The following is a 17,844-nucleotide window of genomic DNA, read 5'->3' as shown; positions in this document are numbered from 1 at the left end:
ACATGTATGAGATCCTACGGTGGTTCCATGTAACAGCAGCGCCCTCTGCTGGGCCTAAAAGCTTACAGCACCTGGTATTCCCAGGCGGTCTCCCATCCAAGTACTAACCAGGCCCGACCCTGCTTAGCTTCCGAGATCAGACGAGATCGGGCGTGTTCAGGGTGGTATGGCCGTAAACGAGGGGACGATGCACGCACGAGGCTTTATACGTGAACCACATTAACGTTAAAGCAAATCGGGCAGTTTGAAGCAGACCGTCATTTAACGAAGCAGCAAGTTGACGAACAGTTGATTTGCTTCTGCTTCGTTTTTAACAAGTCACGTCTCGTGACCTGTCGTCAAAACTACGTTTGAGTATAATTGTTCATTAAAGTTACGCCGTAGTATGTGACATAATGTCATAGTATAGTATTTGGTGAAAAACGTATCATGGTACATTGTCATCAAAAATACGTCTTGGTGAAGTCATTCATTAAAACACGATATTATGTCACAAAAAGTGTCAAGTGTAGCAAGTTGTGAAAACACGTCACGTATAAAGCCTCGTGCGTGTGTCGTCCCCCTCGCAATCGGCCATACCATCCTGAACACGCCCGATCTCGTCTGATCTCGGAAGCTAAGCAGGGTCGGGCCTGGTTAGTACTTGGATGGGAGACCGCCTGGGAATACCAGGTGCTGTAAGCTTTTAGGCCCAGCAGAGGGCGCTGGAGGAGCGCTACATGGAAACGCTGACAAATTCCCTATGAACAAGTTAATAACTTTTACTTTACCAAGTTTTATTAATTTGTTTGTTACATATGCTTTTAACAGTGGATTTAACCAAGCAACAGCTTTGAGGAAGTTCTTGTCGATAAAAAAATGTATAAGAGCTAGTAAAATAAAGAAAAGCTTTTAAAAGCTGTCATGGAAATTTCCAATAAAAATCTGATGAGAGTGTTGTCTTTTGTGTAATTCATTGTCATCAAATAATGATTATGGGTAAAGCACATCAAAACACTGATGTAAACAACCAATAACCCAAAGACTAAAAACCCAAACCAAACCAGCGCTGGGGAGATCAGAACATACACCTCGAAGGTGTCATGCAAAGATCCAAAAATCCTCTAGTTGCTTCTGCTTCTGTCCCTTTTCCAGCAGAACGGTTCCTGGTCCAATTAAACTGCATATCATCACCTCGTCCCTGTCGTGTGTAGATGTTTACATTCTTCCACCTGGTACCGCTGGCATCTCGCTGTCAGAGAGGAGGAGCAATAAACATCAGGAGGCGGAGAGGGAGACGGCAACTGGACCTCGGTTTGGGGATTTAGACAGGATCCAGTTCCAGGGAGGGCCACACAGAGACCGTGGAGCAATGCAAATACATAGAACTGATGTACAACGAGCAAAATGACAATAAATGCATGTTCAAGGAACACGTGAGCTGAACACAAAGGCATAAACTATATGATAACCGCATAAGAAAGAGACCATTCTTTATTACAACAGCATGTGAGCAAATGTGAGATCCTATGGTGGTTCCATGTAACAAAGCAGCAGCGCCCCCTGCTGGGCCTAAAAGCTTACAGCACCTGGTATTCCCAGGCGGTCTCCCATCCAAGTACTAACCAGGCCCGACCCTGCTTAGCTTCCGAGATCAGACGAGATCGGGCGTGTTCAGGGTGGTATGGCCGTAAACGAGGGCTCGACGCACGCACGAGGCTTTATACGTGAACCACATTAACGTTAAAACAAACCGGGCAGTTTGAAGCAGACCGTCATTTAACGAAGCAGCAAGTTGACGAACAGTTGATTTGCTTCTGCTTCGTTTTTAACAAGTCACGTCTCGTGACCTGTCGTCAAAACTACGTTTGAGTATAATTGTTCATTAAAGTTACGCCGTAGTATGTGACATAATGTCATAGTATAGTATTTGGAGAAAAACGTATCATGGTACATTGTCATCAAAAATACGTCTTGATGAAGTCATTCATTAAAAACACGATATTATGTCACAAAAAGTGTCACAGTGTAGTAAGTTGTGAAAACACGTCACGTATAAAGCCTCGTGCGTGCGTCGTCCCCCTCGTTTACGGCCATACCACCCTGAACACGCCCGATCTCGTCTGATCTCGGAAGCTAAGCAGGGTCGGGCCTGGTTAGTACTTGGATGGGAGACCGCCTGGGAATACCAGGTGCTGTAAGCTTTTAGGCCCAGCAGAGGGCGCTGCTGCTTTGTTACATGGAAACCTCAACAAATTCCCTATTAACCAGTTAATAACTTTTACTTTTGCCAAGTTTTAATTTTTTTTAATTAATTCGTTTTTAATTTGTTTTTTACATATGGTTTTGACATTTATTTTAACCAAGCATCAACTTTGAGCAAGTTCTCGCCATTGCCTCAACATGGATGGACGGACAGACAGACAGACAGACAGACAGACAGACAGACAGACAGACAGACAGACAGACAGACAGACAGGCAGGCAGGCAGGCAGACAGGCAGACAGGCAGGCAGGCAGACAGACTGACTGACTGACTGACTGACTGACTGACTGACTGACTGACTGACTGACTGACTGACTTTATTTGTCCCACAGTGGAGAAATTCAACAGCTAAAACACCCATAGGGAAAACAACAAAATAACTAAATAAATGTGCAAAAAAGGAACATAAAACATGCTTACACAGCGTTACATATTTACAGCTCAGGCAATAAATTTGTGCAGAGTAAGAAGAAACATGTAGCATGTAAGGAACATGAATAAATCTCCAACTCAGGCATACAGTACAGTAAAAGGACAGTTAAAGTGTCCAGGATAAAGTGACCAAACAACAGTGCAGATTTGAGCCCGTCAGACCTCCACATTGTACAGTCTGACAGCGGTGGTTATGAAGGACCTGAGGCAGTGCTCCTTCCTACACTGCAGGTGGATGAGTCTGCCACTGAAGGAGCTGCTCAGAGCTCCCACAGTCTGGTGCAGTGGGTGAGAAGAACTGTCCATGATGGATGTCAGCTTGGCCAACGTCCTCCACAGAGTCCAGTGGACATCCCAGGACAGAGCTCTTCCTCACCAGCTTCTTCGGTCCTTTCCTGTCCTGGTCTGTGCTGCCTGCTCCCCAGCAGACTACAGTGTAATGGAGCCACTTGGGACGTTATCACGCCATTCAATGGTCATTATCAGTGGTTATCAGCCCATACGTATGGGTCGGTAGGTGCCCATCTACCTGCTGGCAGCGGTGAATAGGTGCAGTAGGTCGCCGTCATCGTAAGGTTGATCACGGCTCAGATGATTTAACCAGCAGAGTCAGTAGGGGCGCTGTTGAGCAGTTGTTGTTCAGACTGGAGGATCGAAGTTTAGGATCGTATTCATTAGCGAGCATAACTTAGCAAGTAGCTAGCGGTATTGTGTTAGCTAACTGTAACCTGAACCCCCCACCCGTTATCCAGCACTAACCACAATAACGTCCGAAGCCGCTGAACGTAGCAACTTAGCTAGCTGTTAGCTGTTAGCGAGTAGGTAGAACAGGCACCTACTGACCCGTACGAATGGGCTGATAAGTTCTGATCAGCCCATTCATTATGGGTGATAACATCTGAAGCGGGTGGTGTAATGTATAACAGAGGCAACCACAGAATCATAGAATGTCTTTAACATGGACCTGCACACTCCAAAGGACCTCAGTCTCCTCAGCAGGTGGAGGTGACTTTGGCCCTTCTTTGCAGGGCATCAGTGTTTTATATATATATATGATCAGAGCGGCCAAGTAGAGGGAGGGGTTAAGAGCTGTATGGGCCCTTCACGCCCGCATACAGTAGGTCCAGCATCTTTTTATCCCTGGTGTGGCACCTCACCTGCTGGGTGAACGTTGGGAGGTTAACGCGTGGTTGAAGTCTCCGCTGACGAGCGCCTGTGGACGCGTCACCGCTCCGTGCAGTCGCTCACGCTGCTGCAGCGTCGGCCGACGTACACAGCGACACAGGGGAAACTCCCTCCTAATAGCGCCGGATGCCGACAGTTAGCCCGTCCATCCTACTGGGGAGGGATCGGACGTTCCCCATAATGATGGAGGGCACTTATGGTCTGCACCTTCATTTTCTGCCCTGCAGCATCTGCTTTTTCTACGTATTTCAGGTGGAGCCACTGGTCTCAGGTGTAAATGTGTCGGGCTGAGACGGTCCTTCAACGCGCTTCCAAAAAGTTACAAATAACGGGAATGCTGAGCACAAGAGCAATAAACGTGGTCTTCTTGTGTGTGCACTACAAGCAGGGTTTACCACAATAACAAAAAACATAAAACAGGCCAAAATACAATATAAGTAAAGAAACGAGAGAAAGGTAGAGGGAGCTGTTAAAGAAATGTTTAGGCGCTTGTAAAATAAAGAATAGCTTATAACAACATGTATGAGATCCTATGGTGGTTCCATGTAACAAAGCAGCAGCGCCCTCTGCTGGGCCTAAAAGCTTACAGCACCTGGTATTCCCAGGCGGTCTCCCATCCAAGTACTAACCAGGCCCGACCCTGCTTAGCTTCCGAGATCAGACGAGATCGGGCGTGTTCAGGGTGGTATGGCCGTAAACGAGGGGACGACGCACGCACGAGGCTTTATACGTGACGTCTTTTCAAAACTTACTACACTGTGACACTTTTTGTGACATAAGATTGTGTTTTTAATGAATGACTTCATCAAGACGTATTTTTGATGACAATGTACCATGATACGTTTTTCACCACATACTATACTATGACATTATGTCACATACTACGGCGTAACTTTAATGAATAATTATACTCAAACGTAGTTTTGACGACAGGTCATGAGACGTGACTTGTTAAAAACGAAGAAGAGGCAAATGAACTGTTCGTCAACTTGCTGCTTCGTTAAATGACGGTCTGCTTCAAACTGCCCGATTTGCTTTAACGTTAATGTGGTTCACGTATAAAGCCTCGTGCGTGCGTCGGGCCCTCGTTTACGGCCATACCACCCTGAACACGCCCGATCTCGTCTGATCTCGGAAGCTAAGCAGGGTCGGGCCTGGTTAGTACTTGGATGGGAGACCGCCTGGGAATACCAGGTGCTGTAAGCTTTTAGGCCCAGCAGAGGGCGCTGGAGGAGCGCTACATGGAAACGCTGACAAATTCCCTATGAACAAGTTAATAACTTTTACTTTACCAAGTTTTATTAATTTGTTTGTTACATATGCTTTTAACAGTGGATTTAACCAAGCAACAGCTTTGAGGAAGTTCTTGTCGATAAAAAAATGTATAAGAGCTAGTAAAATAAAGAAAAGCTTTTAAAAGCTGTCATGGAAATTTCCAATAAAAATCTGATGAGAGTGTTGTCTTTTGTGTAATTCATTGTCATCAAATAATGATTATGGGTAAAGCACATCAAAACACTGATGTAAACAACCAATAACCCAAAGACTAAAAACCCAAACCAAACCAGCGCTGGGGAGATCAGAACATACACCTCGAAGGTGTCATGCAAAGATCCAAAAATCCTCTAGTTGCTTCTGCTTCTGTCCCTTTTCCAGCAGAACGGTTCCTGGTCCAATTAAACTGCATATCATCACCTCGTCCCTGTCGTGTGTAGATGTTTACATTCTTCCACCTGGTACCGCTGGCATCTCGCTGTCAGAGAGGAGGAGCAATAAACATCAGGAGGCGGAGAGGGAGACGGCAACTGGACCTCGGTTTGGGGATTTAGACAGGATCCAGTTCCAGGGAGGGCCACACAGAGACCGTGGAGCAATGCAAATACATAGAACTGATGTACAACGAGCAAAATGACAATAAATGCATGTTCAAGGAACACGTGAGCTGAACACAAAGGCATAAACTATATGATAACCGCATAAGAAAGAGACCATTCTTTATTACAACAGCATGTGAGCAAATGTGAGATCCTATGGTGGTTCCATGTAACAGCAGCGCCCCCTGCTGGGCCTAAAAGTTTACAGCACCTGGTATTCCCAGGCGGTCTCCCATCCAAGTACTAACCAGGCCCGACCCTGCTTAGCTTCCGAGATCAGACGAGATCGGGCGTGTTCAGGGTGGTATGGCCGTAAACGAGAGGACAATGCACGCACGAGGCTTTATACGTGAACCACATTAACGTTAAAACAAACCGGGCAGTTTGAAGCAGACCGTCATTTAACGAAGCAGCAAGTTGACGAACAGTTGATTTGCTTCTGCTTCGTTTTTAACAAGTCACGTCTCGTGACCTGTCGTCAAAACTACGTTTGAGTATAATTGTTCATTAAAGTTACGCCGTAGTATGTGACATAATGTCATAGTATAGTATTTGGAGAAAAACGTATCATGGTACATTGTCATCAAAAATACGTGTTGATGAAGTCATTCATTAAAAACACGATATTATGTCACAAAAAGTGTCACAGTGTAGTAAGTTTTAAAAAGACGTCACGTATAAAGCCTCGTGCGTGCGTCGTCCCCTCGTTTACGGCCATACCACCCTGAACACGCCCGATCTCGTCTGATCTCGGAAGCTAAGCAGGGTCGGGCCTGGTTAGTACTTGGATGGGAGACCGCCTGGGAATACCAGGTGCTGTAAGCTTTTAGGCCCAGCAGAGGGCGCTGCTGCTTTGTTACATGGAAACCTCAACAAATTCCCTATTAACCAGTTAATAACTTTTACTTTGCCAAGTTTTAATTTTTTTTAATTAATTCGTTTTTAATTTGTTTTTTACATATGGTTTGGACATTTATTTTAACCAAGCATCAACTTTGAGCAAGTTCTCGCCATTGCCTCAACATGGATGGACGGACAGACAGACAGACAGACAGACAGACAGACAGACAGACAGACAGACAGACAGACAGACAGACAGGCAGGCAGGCAGGCAGACAGGCAGACAGGCAGGCAGGCAGACAGACTGACTGACTGACTGACTGACTGACTGACTGACTGACTGACTGACTGACTGACTTTATTTGTCCCACAGTGGAGAAATTCAACAGCTAAAACACCCATAGGGAAAACAACAAAATAACTAAATAAATGTGCAAAAAAGGAACATAAAACATGCTTACACAGCGTTACATATTTACAGCTCAGGCAATAAATTTGTGCAGAGTAAGAAGAAACATGTAGCATGTAAGGAACATGAATAAATCTCCAACTCAGGCATACAGTACAGTAAAAGGACAGTTAAAGTGTCCAGGATAAAGTGACCAAACAACAGTGCAGATTTGAGCCCGTCAGACCTCCACATTGTACAGTCTGACAGCGGTGGTTATGAAGGACCTGAGGCAGTGCTCCTTCCTACACTGCAGGTGGATGAGTCTGCCACTGAAGGAGCTGCTCAGAGCTCCCACAGTCTGGTGCAGTGGGTGAGAAGAACTGTCCATGATGGATGTCAGCTTGGCCAACGTCCTCCACAGAGTCCAGTGGACATCCCAGGACAGAGCTCTTCCTCACCAGCTTCTTCGGTCCTTTCCTGTCCTGGTCTGTGCTGCCTGCTCCCCAGCAGACTACAGTGTAATGGAGCCACTTGGGACGTTATCACGCCATTCAATGGTCATTATCAGTGGTTATCAGCCCATACGTATGGGTCGGTAGGTGCCCATCTACCTGCTGGCAGCGGTGAATAGGTGCAGTAGGTCGCCGTCATCGTAAGGTTGATCACGGCTCAGATGATTTAACCAGCAGAGTCAGTAGGGGCGCTGTTGAGCAGTTGTTGTTCAGACTGGAGGATCGAAGTTTAGGATCGTATTCATTAGCGAGCATAACTTAGCAAGTAGCTAGCGGTATTGTGTTAGCTAACTGTAACCTGAACCCCCCACCCGTTATCCAGCACTAACCACAATAACGTCCGAAGCCGCTGAACGTAGCAACTTAGCTAGCTGTTAGCTGTTAGCGAGTAGGTAGTAACAGGCACCTACTGACCCGTACGAATGGGCTGATAAGTTCTGATCAGCCCATTCATTATGGGTGATAACATCTGAAGCGGGTGGTGTAATGTATAACAGAGGCAACCACAGAATCATAGAATGTCTTTAACATGGACCTGCACACTCCAAAGGACCTCAGTCTCCTCAGCAGGTGGAGGTGACTTTGGCCCTTCTTTGCAGGGCATCAGTGTTTTATATATATATATGATCAGAGCGGCCAAGTAGAGGGAGGGGTTAAGAGCTGTATGGGCCCTTCACGCCCGCATACAGTAGGTCCAGCATCTTTTTATCCCTGGTGTGGCACCTCACCTGCTGGGTGAACGTTGGGAGGTTAACGCGTGGTTGAAGTCTCCGCTGACGAGCGCCTGTGGACGCGTCACCGCTCCGTGCAGTCGCTCACGCTGCTGCAGCGTCGGCCGACGTACACAGCGACACAGGGGAAACTCCCTCCTAATAGCGCCGGATGCCGACAGTTAGCCCGTCCATCCTACTGGGGAGGGATCGGACGTTCCCCATAATGATGGAGGGCACTTATGGTCTGCACCTTCATTTTCTGCCCTGCAGCATCTGCTTTTTCTACGTATTTCAGGTGGAGCCACTGGTCTCAGGTGTAAATGTGTCGGGCTGAGACGGTCCTTCAACGCGCTTCCAAAAAGTTACAAATAACGGGAATGCTGAGCACAAGAGCAATAAACGTGGTCTTCTTGTGTGTGCACTACAAGCAGGGTTTACCACAATAACAAAAAACATAAACAGGCCAAAATACAATATAAGTAAAGAAACGAGAGAAAGGTAGAGGGAGCTGTTAAAGAAATGTTTAGGAGCTTGTAAAATAAAGAATAGCTTATAACAACATGTATGAGATCCTATGGTGGTTCCATGTAACAAAGCAGCAGCGCCCTCTGCTGGGCCTAAAAGCTTACAGCACCTGGTATTCCCAGGCGGTCTCCCATCCAAGTACTAACCAGGCCCGACCCTGCTTAGCTTCCGAGATCAGACGAGATCGGGCGTGTTCAGGGTGGGTATGGCCGTAAACGAGGGGACGACGCACGCACGAGGCTTTATACGTGACGTCTTTTCAAAACTTACTACACTGTGACACTTTTTGTGACATAAGATTGTGTTTTTTAATGAATGACTTCATCAAGACGTATTTTTGATGACAATGTACCATGATACGTTTTTCACCACATACTATACTATGACATTATGTCACATACTACGGCGTAACTTTAATGAATAATTATACTCAAACGTAGTTTTGACGACAGGTCATGAGACGTGACTTGTTAAAAACGAAGAAGAGGCAAATGAACTGTTCGTCAACTTGCTGCTTCGTTAAATGACGGTCTGCTTCAAACTGCCCGATTTGCTTTAACGTTAATGTGGTTCACGTATAAAGCCTCGTGCGTGCGTCGGGCCCTCGTTTACGGCCATACCACCCTGAACACGCCCGATCTCGTCTGATCTCGGAAGCTAAGCAGGGTCGGGCCTGGTTAGTACTTGGATGGGAGACCGCCTGGGAATACCAGGTGCTGTAAGCTTTTAGGCCCAGCAGAGGGCGCTGGAGGAGCGCTACATGGAACGCTGACAAATTTCCCTATGAACAAGTTAATAACTTTTACTTTACCAAGTTTTATTAATTTGTTTGTTACATATGCTTTTAACAGTGGATTTAACCAAGCAACAGCTTTGAGGAAGTTCTTGTCGATAAAAAAATGTATAAGAGCTAGTAAAATAAAGAAAAGCTTTTAAAAGCTGTCATGGAAATTTCCAATAAAAATCTGATGAGAGTGTTGTCTTTTGTGTAATTCATTGTCATCAAATAATGATTATGGGTAAAGCACATCAAAACACTGATGTAAACAACCAATAACCCAAAGACTAAAAACCCAAACCAAACCAGCGCTGGGGAGATCAGAACATACACCTCGAAGGTGTCATGCAAAGATCCAAAAATCCTCTAGTTGCTTCTGCTTCTGTCCCTTTTCCAGCAGAACGGTTCCTGGTCCAATTAAACTGCATATCATCACCTCGTCCCTGTCGTGTGTAGATGTTTACATTCTTCCACCTGGTACCGCTGGCATCTCGCTGTCAGAGAGGAGGCGCAATAAACATCAGGAGGCGGAGAGGGAGACGGCAACTGGACCTCGGTTTGGGGATTTAGACAGGATCCAGTTCCAGGGAGGGCCACACAGAGACCGTGGAGCAATGCAAATACATAGAACTGATGTACAACGAGCAAAATGACAATAAATGCATGTTCAAGGAACACGTGAGCTGAACACAAAGGCATAAACTATATGATAACCGCATAAGAAAGAGACCATTCTTTATTACAACAGCATGTGAGCAAATGTGAGATCCTATGGTGGTTCCATGTAACAGCAGCGCCCCCTGCTGGGCCTAAAAGTTTACAGCACCTGGTATTCCCAGGCGGTCTCCCATCCAAGTACTAACCAGGCCCGACCCTGCTTAGCTTCCGAGATCAGACGAGATCGGGCGTGTTCAGGGTGGTATGGCCGTAAACGAGAGGACTATGCACGCACGAGGCTTTATACGTGAACCACATTAACGTTAAAACAAACCGGGCAGTTTGAAGCAGACCGTCATTTAACGAAGCAGCAAGTTGACGAACAGTTGATTTGCTTCTGCTTCGTTTTTAACAAGTCACGTCTCGTGACCTGTCGTCAAAACTACGTTTGAGTATAATTGTTCATTAAAGTTACGCCGTAGTATGTGACATAATGTCATAGTATAGTATTTGGAGAAAAACGTATCATGGTACATTGTCATCAAAAATACGTCTTGATGAAGTCATTCATTAAAAACACGATATTATGTCACAAAAAGTGTCACAGTGTAGTAAGTTTTGAAAAGACGTCACGTATAAAGCCTCGTGCGTGCGTCGTCCCCTCGTTTACGGCCATACCACCCTGAACACGCCCGATCTCGTCTGATCTCGGAAGCTAAGCAGGGTCGGGCCTGGTTAGTACTTGGATGGGAGACCGCCTGGGAATACCAGGTGCTGTAAGCTTTTAGGCCCAGCAGAGGGCGCTGCTGCTTTGTTACATGGAAACCTCAACAAATTCCCTATTAACCAGTTAATAACTTTTACTTTGCCAAGTTTTAATTTTTTTTAATTAATTCGTTTTTAATTTGTTTTTTACATATGGTTTGGACATTTATTTTAACCAAGCATCAACTTTGAGCAAGTTCTCGCCATTGCCTCAACATGGATGGACGGACAGACAGACAGACAGACAGACAGACAGACAGACAGACAGACAGACAGACAGACAGACAGACAGGCAGGCAGGCAGGCAGGCAGGCAGACAGGCAGACAGGCAGGCAGGCAGACAGACTGACTGACTGACTGACTGACTGACTGACTGACTGACTGACTGACTGACTGACTGACTTTATTTGTCCCACAGTGGAGAAATTCAACAGCTAAAACACCCATAGGGAAAACAACAAAATAACTAAATAAATGTGCAAAAAAGGAACATAAAACATGCTTACACAGCGTTACATATTTACAGCTCAGGCAATAAATTTGTGCAGAGTAAGAAGAAACATGTAGCATGTAAGGAACATGAATAAATCTCCAACTCAGGCATACAGTACAGTAAAAGGACAGTTAAAGTGTCCAGGATAAAGTGACCAAACAACAGTGCAGATTTGAGCCCGTCAGACCTCCACATTGTACAGTCTGACAGCGGTGGTTATGAAGGACCTGAGGCAGTGCTCCTTCCTACACTGCAGGTGGATGAGTCTGCCACTGAAGGAGCTGCTCAGAGCTCCCACAGTCTGGTGCAGTGGGTGAGAAGAACTGTCCATGATGGATGTCAGCTTGGCCAACGTCCTCCACAGAGTCCAGTGGACATCCCAGGACAGAGCTCTTCCTCACCAGCTTCTTCGGTCCTTTCCTGTCCTGGTCTGTGCTGCCTGCTCCCCAGCAGACTACAGTGTAATGGAGCCACTTGGGACGTTATCACGCCATTCAATGGTCATTATCAGTGGTTATCAGCCCATACGTATGGGTCGGTAGGTGCCCATCTACCTGCTGGCAGCGGTGAATAGGTGCAGTAGGTCGCCGCCATCGTAAGGTTGATCACGGCTCAGATGATTTAACCAGCAGAGTCAGTAGGGGCGCTGTTGAGCAGTTGTTGTCCAGACTGGAGGATCGAAGTTTAGGATCGTATTCATTAGCGAGCATAATTTAGCAAGTAGCTAGCGGTATTGTGTTAGCTAACTGTAACCTGAACCCCCCACCCGTTATCCAGCACTAACCACAATAACGTCCGAAGCCGCTGAACGTAGCAACTTAGCTAGCTGTTAGCTGTTAGCGAGTAGGTAGTACAGGCACCTACTGACCCGTACGAATGGGCTGATAAGTTCTGATCAGCCCATTCATTATGGGTGATAACATCTGAAGCGGGTGGTGTAATGTATAACAGAGGCAACCACAGAATCATAGAATGTCTTTAACATGGACCTGCACACTCCAAAGGACCTCAGTCTCCTCAGCAGGTGGAGGTGACTTTGGCCCTTCTTTGCAGAGCATCAGTGTTTTATATATATATATGATCAGAGCGGCCAAGTAGAGGGAGGGGTTAAGAGCTGTATGGGCCCTTCACGCCCGCATACAGTAGGTCCAGCATCTTTTTATCCCTGGTGTGGCACCTCACCTGCTGGGTGAACGTTGGGAGGTTAACGCGTGGTTGAAGTCTCCGCTGACGAGCGCCTGTGGACGCGTCACCGCTCCGTGCAGTCGCTCACGCTGCTGCAGCGTCGGCCGACGTACACAGCGACACAGGGGAAACTCCCTCCTAATAGCGCCGGATGCCGACAGTTAGCCCGTCCATCCTACTGGGGAGGGATCGGACGTTCCCCATAATGATGGAGGGCACTTATGGTCTGCACCTTCATTTTCTGCCCTGCAGCATCTGCTTTTTCTACGTATTTCAGGTGGAGCCACTGGTCTCAGGTGTAAATGTGTCGGGCTGAGACGGTCCTTCAACGCGCTTCCAAAAAGTTACAAATAACGGGAATGCTGAGCACAAGAGCAATAAACGTGGTCTTCTTGTGTGTGCACTACAAGCAGGGTTTACCACAATAACAAAAAACATAAAACAGGCCAAAATACAATATAAGTAAAGAAACGAGAGAAAGGTAGAGGGAGCTGTTAAAGAAATGTTTAGGAGCTTGTAAAATAAAGAATAGCTTATAACAACATGTATGAGATCCTATGGTGGTTCCATGTAACAAAGCAGCAGCGCCCTCTGCTGGGCCTAAAAGCTTACAGCACCTGGTATTCCCAGGCGGTCTCCCATCCAAGTACTAACCAGGCCCGACCCTGCTTAGCTTCCGAGATCAGACGAGATCGGGCGTGTTCAGGGTGGTATGGCCGTAAACGAGGGGACGACGCACGCACGAGGCTTTATACGTGACGTCTTTTCAAAACTTACTACACTGTGACACTTTTTGTGACATAAGATTGTGTTTTTTAATGAATGACTTCATCAAGACGTATTTTTGATGACAATGTACCATGATACGTTTTTCACCACATACTATACTATGACATTATGTCACATACTACGGCGTAACTTTAATGAATAATTATACTCAACGTAGTTTTGACGACAGGTCATGAGACGTGACTTGTTAAAAACGAAGAAGAGGCAAATGAACTGTTCGTCAACTTGCTGCTTCGTTAAATGACGGTCTGCTTCAAACTGCCCGATTTGCTTTAACGTTAATGTGGTTCACGTATAAAGCCTCGTGCGTGCATCGGGCCCTCGTTTACGGCCATACCACCCTGAACACGCCCGATCTCGTCTGATCTCGGAAGCTAAGCAGGGTCGGGCCTGGTTAGTACTTGGATGGGAGACCGCCTGGGAATACCAGGTGCTGTAAGCTTTTAGGCCCAGCAGAGGGCGCTGGAGGAGCGCTACATGGAAACGCTGACAATTTCCCATGAACAAGTTAATAACTTTTACTTTACCAAGTTTTATTAATTTGTTTGTTACATATGCTTTTAACAGTGGATTTAACCAAGCAACAGCTTTGAGGAAGTTCTTGTCGATAAAAAAATGTATAAGAGCTAGTAAAATAAAGAAAAGCTTTTAAAAGCTGTCATGGAAATTTCCAATAAAAATCTGATGAGAGTGTTGTCTTTTGTGTAATTCATTGTCATCAAATAATGATTATGGGTAAAGCACATCAAAACACTGATGTAAACAACCAATAACCCAAAGACTAAAAACCCAAACCAAACCAGCGCTGGGGAGATCAGAACATACACCTCGAAGGTGTCATGCAAAGATCCAAAAATCCTCTAGTTGCTTCTGCTTCTGTCCCTTTTCCAGCAGAACGGTTCCTGGTCCAATTTAAACTGCATATCATCACCTCGTCCCTGTCGTGTGTAGATGTTTACATTCTTCCACCTGGTACCGCTGGCATCTCGCTGTCAGAGAGGAGGAGCAATAAACATCAGGAGGCGGAGAGGGAGACGGCAACTGGACCTCGGTTTGGGGATTTAGACAGGATCCAGTTCCAGGGAGGGCCACACAGAGACCGTGGAGCAATGCAAATACATAGAACTGATGTACAACGAGCAAAATGACAATAAATGCATGTTCAAGGAACACGTGAGCTGAACACAAAGGCATAAACTATATGATAACCGCATAAGAAAGAGACCATTCTTTATTACAACAGCATGTGAGCAAATGTGAGATCCTATGGTGGTTCCATGTAACAGCAGCGCCCCTGCTGGGCCTAAAAGTTTACAGCACCTGGTATTCCCAGGCGGTCTCCCATCCAAGTACTAACCAGGCCCGACCCTGCTTAGCTTCCGAGATCAGACGAGATCGGGCGTGTTCAGGGTGGTATGGCCGTAAACGAGAGGACTATGCACGCACGAGGCTTTATACGTGAACCACATTAACGTTAAAACAAACCGGGCAGTTTGAAGCAGACCGTCATTTAACGAAGCAGCAAGTTGACGAACAGTTGATTTGCTTCTGCTTCGTTTTTAACAAGTCACGTCTCGTGACCTGTCGTCAAAACTACGTTTGAGTATAATTGTTCATTAAAGTTACGCCGTAGTATGTGACATAATGTCATAGTATAGTATTTGGTGAAAAACGTATCATGGTACATTGTCATCAAAAATACGTCTTGATGAAGTCATTCATTAAAAACACGATATTATGTCACAAAAAGTGTCACAGTGTAGTAAGTTTTGAAAAAGACGTCACGTATAAAGCCTCGTGCGTGCGTTGTCCCCTCGTTTACGGCCATACCACCCTGAACACGCCCGATCTCGTCTGATCTCGGAAGCTAAGCAGGGTCGGGCCTGGTTAGTACTTGGATGGGAGACCGCCTGGGAATACCAGGTGCTGTAAGCTTTTAGGCCCAGCAGGGGGCGCTGGGGGAGCGCTACATGGAAACGCTGACAAATTCCCTATGAACAAGTTAATAACTTTTACTTTACCAAGTTTATTAATTTGTTTGTTACATATGCTTTAACAGTGGATTTAACCAAGCAACAGCTTTGAGGAAGTTTTTGTCGATAAAAAAATGTATAAGAGCTAGTAAAATAAAGAAAAAGCTTTTAAAAGCTGTCATGGAAATTTCCAATAAAAATCTGATGAGGAGTGTTTGTCTTTTGTGTAATTCATTGTCATCAAATAATGATTATGGGTAAGTTAAAGCACATCAAACACTGATGTAAACAACCAATAACCCAAAGACTAAAAAACCCAACCAAACCAGCGCTGGGGAGATCAGAACATACACCTCGAATGGTGTCATGCAAGATCCAAAATCTCTCTAGTTGCTTCTGCTTCTGTCCCTTTTCCAGCAGAACGGTTCATGGTCCAATTAATTAAACTGCATATCATCACCTCGTCCCTGTCGTGTGTAGATGTTTACATTCTTCCACCTGGTACCGCTGGCATCTCGCTGTCAGAGATTAGGAGCAATAAACATCAGGAGGCGGAGAGGGAGACGGGCAACTGGACCTCGGTTTGGGGATTTTAGACAGGATCCAGTTCCAGGGAGGGGGCCACACAGAGACCGTGGAGCAATGCAAATATATAAGAACTGATGTACAACGAGCAAAACTGACAATAAATGCATGTTCAAGGAACACGTGAGCTGAACACAAATGCATAAACTATATGATAACCGCATAAGAAAGAGACCATTCTTTATTACAACAGCATGTGAGCAAATGTGAGATCCTATGGTGGTTCCATGTAACAGCAGCGCCCTCTGCTGGGCCTAAAGCTTACAGCACCTGGTATTCCCAGGCGGGTTCTCCCATCCAAGTACTAACCAGGCCCGACCCTGCTTAGCTTCCGAGATCAGACGAGATCGGGCGTGTTCAGGGTGGTTGGCCGTAAACGAGGACGAGCACGCACGAGGCTTTATACGTGAACCACATTAACGTTAAAGCAAATCGGGCAGTTTGAAGCAGACCGTCATTTAACGAAGCAGCAAGTTGACGAACAGTTCATTTGCTTCTGCTTCGTTTTTAACAAGTCACGTCTCGTGACCTGTCGTCAAAACTACGTTTGAGTATAATTGTTCATTAAAGTTACGCCGTAGTATGTGACATAATGTCATAGTATAGTATTTGGTGAAAAACGTATCATGGTACATTGTCATCAAAAATACGTCTTGGTGAAGTCATTCATTAAAACACGATATTATGTCACAAAAAGTGTCAAGTGTAGCAAGTTGTGAAAACACGTCACGTATAAAGCCTCGTGCGTGCGTTGTCCCCTCGCTTACGGCCATACCACCCTGAACACGCCCGATCTCGTCTGATCTCGGAAGCTAAGCAGGGTCGGGCCTGGTTAGTACTTGGATGGGAGACCGCCTGGGAATACCAGGTGCTGTAAGCTTTTAGGCCCAGCAGGGGGAGCGCTACATGGAAACGCTGACAAATTCCCTATGAACAAGTTAATAACTTTTACTTTACCAAGTTTTATTAATTTGTTTGTTACATATGCTTTTAACAGTGGATTTAACCAAGCAACAGCTTTGAGGAAGTTCTTGTCGATAAAAAAATGTATAAGAGCTAGTAAAATAAAGAAAAGCTTTTAAAAGCTGTCATGGAAATTTCCAATAAAAATCTGATGAGAGTGTTGTCTTTTGTGTAATTCATTGTCATCAAATAATGATTATGGGTAAAGCACATCAAAACACTGATGTAAACAACCAATAACCCAAAGACTAAAAACCCAAACCAAACCAGCGCTGGGGAGATCAGAACATACACCTCGAAGGTGTCATGCAAAGATCCAAAAATCCTCTAGTTGCTTCTGCTTCTCTCCCTTTTCCAGCAGAACGGTTCCTGGTCCAATTAAACTGCATATCATCACCTCGTCCCTGTCGTGTGTAGATGTTTACATTCTTCCACCTGGTACCGCTGGCATCTCGCTGTCAGAGAGGAGGAGCAATAAACATCAGGAGGCGGAGAGGGAGACGGCAACTGGACCTCGGTTTGGGGATTTAGACAGGATCCAGTTCCAGGGAGGGCCACACAGAGACCGTGGAGCAATGCAAATACATAGAACTGATGTACAACGAGCAAAATGACAATAAATGCATGTTCAAGGAACACGTGAGCTGAACACAAATGCATAAACTATATGATAACCGCATAAGAAAGAGACCATTCTTTATTACAACAGCATGTGAGCAAATGTGAGATCCTATGGTGGTTCCATGTAACAGCAGCGCCCCCTGCTGGGCCTAAAAGTTTACAGCACCTGGTATTCCCAGGCGGTCTCCCATCCAAGTACTAACCAGGCCCGACCCTGCTTAGCTTCCGAGATCAGACGAGATCGGGCGTGTTCAGGGTGGTATGGCCGTAAACGAGGGGACGATGCACGCACGAGGCTTTATACGTGACGTGTTTTCAC

The 17,844-nt window shown here is 45.8% G+C and overlaps 19 non-coding genes across 19 annotated transcripts; 9 read left to right on the top strand and 10 right to left on the bottom strand.

Moving 5' to 3' along the window:
• Positions 1-59: 59 nt before the first annotated feature.
• On the bottom strand, positions 60-178 carry LOC114864456 (5S ribosomal RNA). Its single transcript, XR_003787313.1, has one exon. It is a non-coding gene; the product is annotated as a 5S ribosomal RNA (ribosomal RNA).
• A 387-nt stretch (positions 179-565) lies between these two features.
• Positions 566-684, top strand: LOC114863898 (5S ribosomal RNA). Its single transcript, XR_003787170.1, has one exon. It is a non-coding gene; the product is annotated as a 5S ribosomal RNA (ribosomal RNA).
• Positions 685-1,556: 872 nt separating this feature from the next.
• Positions 1,557-1,675, bottom strand: LOC114864395 (5S ribosomal RNA). The gene has a single exon (XR_003787300.1). It is a non-coding gene; the product is annotated as a 5S ribosomal RNA (ribosomal RNA).
• Positions 1,676-2,064: 389 nt separating this feature from the next.
• On the top strand, positions 2,065-2,183 carry LOC114864373 (5S ribosomal RNA). The gene has a single exon (XR_003787293.1). It is a non-coding gene; the product is annotated as a 5S ribosomal RNA (ribosomal RNA).
• Positions 2,184-4,441: 2,258 nt separating this feature from the next.
• On the bottom strand, positions 4,442-4,560 carry LOC114864329 (5S ribosomal RNA). The gene has a single exon (XR_003787292.1). It is a non-coding gene; the product is annotated as a 5S ribosomal RNA (ribosomal RNA).
• A 388-nt stretch (positions 4,561-4,948) lies between these two features.
• On the top strand, positions 4,949-5,067 carry LOC114864281 (5S ribosomal RNA). Its single transcript, XR_003787289.1, has one exon. It is a non-coding gene; the product is annotated as a 5S ribosomal RNA (ribosomal RNA).
• An 867-nt stretch (positions 5,068-5,934) lies between these two features.
• Positions 5,935-6,053, bottom strand: LOC114864658 (5S ribosomal RNA). The gene has a single exon (XR_003787379.1). It is a non-coding gene; the product is annotated as a 5S ribosomal RNA (ribosomal RNA).
• Positions 6,054-6,441: 388 nt separating this feature from the next.
• Positions 6,442-6,560, top strand: LOC114864224 (5S ribosomal RNA). The gene has a single exon (XR_003787276.1). It is a non-coding gene; the product is annotated as a 5S ribosomal RNA (ribosomal RNA).
• Positions 6,561-8,813: 2,253 nt separating this feature from the next.
• On the bottom strand, positions 8,814-8,933 carry LOC114864599 (5S ribosomal RNA). Its single transcript, XR_003787359.1, has one exon. It is a non-coding gene; the product is annotated as a 5S ribosomal RNA (ribosomal RNA).
• A 389-nt stretch (positions 8,934-9,322) lies between these two features.
• LOC114864173 (5S ribosomal RNA) lies at positions 9,323-9,441 on the top strand. Its single transcript, XR_003787268.1, has one exon. It is a non-coding gene; the product is annotated as a 5S ribosomal RNA (ribosomal RNA).
• An 867-nt stretch (positions 9,442-10,308) lies between these two features.
• LOC114864613 (5S ribosomal RNA) lies at positions 10,309-10,427 on the bottom strand. The gene has a single exon (XR_003787364.1). It is a non-coding gene; the product is annotated as a 5S ribosomal RNA (ribosomal RNA).
• A 388-nt stretch (positions 10,428-10,815) lies between these two features.
• LOC114864117 (5S ribosomal RNA) lies at positions 10,816-10,934 on the top strand. Its single transcript, XR_003787252.1, has one exon. It is a non-coding gene; the product is annotated as a 5S ribosomal RNA (ribosomal RNA).
• A 2,265-nt stretch (positions 10,935-13,199) lies between these two features.
• LOC114864065 (5S ribosomal RNA) lies at positions 13,200-13,318 on the bottom strand. The gene has a single exon (XR_003787242.1). It is a non-coding gene; the product is annotated as a 5S ribosomal RNA (ribosomal RNA).
• A 388-nt stretch (positions 13,319-13,706) lies between these two features.
• On the top strand, positions 13,707-13,825 carry LOC114864013 (5S ribosomal RNA). The gene has a single exon (XR_003787210.1). It is a non-coding gene; the product is annotated as a 5S ribosomal RNA (ribosomal RNA).
• Positions 13,826-14,691: 866 nt separating this feature from the next.
• LOC114864553 (5S ribosomal RNA) lies at positions 14,692-14,810 on the bottom strand. Its single transcript, XR_003787345.1, has one exon. It is a non-coding gene; the product is annotated as a 5S ribosomal RNA (ribosomal RNA).
• A 389-nt stretch (positions 14,811-15,199) lies between these two features.
• On the top strand, positions 15,200-15,318 carry LOC114863961 (5S ribosomal RNA). Its single transcript, XR_003787192.1, has one exon. It is a non-coding gene; the product is annotated as a 5S ribosomal RNA (ribosomal RNA).
• An 881-nt stretch (positions 15,319-16,199) lies between these two features.
• LOC114864061 (5S ribosomal RNA) lies at positions 16,200-16,319 on the bottom strand. The gene has a single exon (XR_003787241.1). It is a non-coding gene; the product is annotated as a 5S ribosomal RNA (ribosomal RNA).
• Positions 16,320-16,702: 383 nt separating this feature from the next.
• Positions 16,703-16,821, top strand: LOC114863886 (5S ribosomal RNA). Its single transcript, XR_003787167.1, has one exon. It is a non-coding gene; the product is annotated as a 5S ribosomal RNA (ribosomal RNA).
• Positions 16,822-17,679: 858 nt separating this feature from the next.
• Positions 17,680-17,798, bottom strand: LOC114864391 (5S ribosomal RNA). Its single transcript, XR_003787297.1, has one exon. It is a non-coding gene; the product is annotated as a 5S ribosomal RNA (ribosomal RNA).
• Between the last annotated feature and the right edge of the window lie 46 nt (positions 17,799-17,844).

This window comes from Betta splendens, chromosome 1, assembly GCF_900634795.4.
Source record: "Betta splendens chromosome 1, fBetSpl5.4, whole genome shotgun sequence".
NCBI lineage: Eukaryota > Metazoa > Chordata > Actinopteri > Anabantiformes > Osphronemidae > Betta > Betta splendens.
This window is presented reverse-complemented; position numbering and strand designations above follow the sequence as displayed.